The following is a 1,927-nucleotide window of genomic DNA, read 5'->3' on the forward strand; positions in this document are numbered from 1 at the left end:
CTCCCCCCCCACCCCTGTCCCCCCAAAACCATGTATGTTGAAGACCTGAGCCCCACTGTGAGGGTATTAGGAGGTGACGGGACGCGTGCCCTCAGAAGAAGAGACACAAAACAGCGTGTTCCCTACCCGCCCCCCACCATGTGTAGGCGGCAGGAAAAGAGCTCCCACCAGGCCTGGGCCTTATCTTGGGCCTCCGGCCTCCAGAACTATGAGACGTAAATGCGTGTGGTTTGAGCCAGGCCCCCTTAAAGGAAACGATTTTTCTGACACTGGATCAAATGGGAAGAAAGGTTTCTTGTTTTTAATATTCAGTAATCTCTATGCCGAACATGGGGCTTGAACTCCCACTCGCCAGACCCCAAGATCAAGAGTCAGTCTACCGACTGAGCCAGCCAGACGCCCTGGTAAGGAGGACTGTTCCTTCCAGACTCTTGCAGTGGGCATATTGCAGTACGGAGAGAGTTGGGCCGGTTGCAAATACAAGGACGGCTGGGGGCTGACAGCCAGGGAACAGGGGGTGTCAGTGCTGGGGCATCAGGGCTGGGGAGATTCTTGCTGGAGGCAGACCAAGGACTTGCACGCGGAGGTCGGGGTGGGGGTGGCTAAGGCACCGGATCAAGTGCTGAGAATGATTACCTGCGGGGAGGGGAGGTGTCTGTCTATAAACTGACTTAGCAGATTCCTGCTAAAACCTGCCTAGGCAGGCCCAAGCCAGGGGGTGGGGGGCTAGTGGAGAGGAGGCCCAGAGGAGCCTGGCCAAAGGTTGGTCCCCCTAATGGCCTCATTTTTGCTTCGTCACCTTGTTAAAGACTACCTGCAAACACAGTTACGTTCTTGGGTACGGGGGTTGGGACCTCAGCAGAAGAATTTGGGGAGGGTACTGTTCAGCCTGCAAAAGGAGCCCCTGGAGAAACGTCCCATCCCAGGGCTGGGGCGAAGACTCATCATGGGCCCGAAACGCCTCGTGGGACAGAAAATAGAGGCGATGAAAGGCACAACGGGGAAACGACGAAAAGACACAGGGTCCAGCTTGATTCCTGATCTGGGGCCATTTCAGCATCAAAGCAATGATAGTGAAAGACGAATAGCCTGTGTGACAAGGCGAGGCTTCCCGAGCCCACCACCATTTCCCACCACAGTAGTCACCCAGTCGGTGGCTCAACCTGGGGCTGCCAGGCGGGTGCCAGGGGAGCGGCAGCCAGGGAGGGGCCCAGGGTCTCTCTGGAGTGACACAAATGTGAAAACTGAATTGTGGGGGCGGCTGTACGGCTCTGAACACCAAATATTAGTGCTTGGGTACTAAAAACGATTGGCTGTGCACTTTCAGTGGTAGAATGGACGCTTAAAAAAAAAAAAAAAAAAAAAAGGGTCCGTGAATCCAAACTGGAACAAATACACGAACAGGCACATGATATGGCGTAGTGGAATGCCACACGACAGATGCAGGAAGAGCCGGGTTAGAATTGCCCCTTGGCAACCATTTTCATAGAAACCGATTCAGGCAGACTATGCCGGGAAGCTTAAATCGGAGAGTGCGAGTTTGAGAAGTTAACCGGGTGTTTCCAAATTATCTCCGCAGGGATTCTTACTAGTTGTGAAGGGGAAAAACCATTCGTTTAGAGTGGAGAATGCAAAGTGCACGTGGCCAGAGGGGACACGCAGGCACCCACTCCGTCAGTCATGTCACTCACATCACTGGCTCTTGTCACTCCAGCGCCTTCCAGCAGGAGGCACCCCCCCCAACCCCTACTGGGGCCAATCCTGAGGAAACAACGTCTCACGAACCAGGGACATTCTATAAAACGTCTGGCCTGCACACTTCAAAGACACCCACGTCTCAGTCCAACAAATGGCTCTAGGGCACAGCCACTGGGTGCGGCGAGATCCGGGATTTTGCTGTGACAGGCAAACTGAGTGAGGTCTGTTG

The sequence above is a fragment of the Leopardus geoffroyi genome, chromosome C2, assembly GCF_018350155.1.
Source record: "Leopardus geoffroyi isolate Oge1 chromosome C2, O.geoffroyi_Oge1_pat1.0, whole genome shotgun sequence".
In the NCBI taxonomy this organism is placed as follows: Eukaryota; Metazoa; Chordata; class Mammalia; order Carnivora; family Felidae; genus Leopardus; species Leopardus geoffroyi.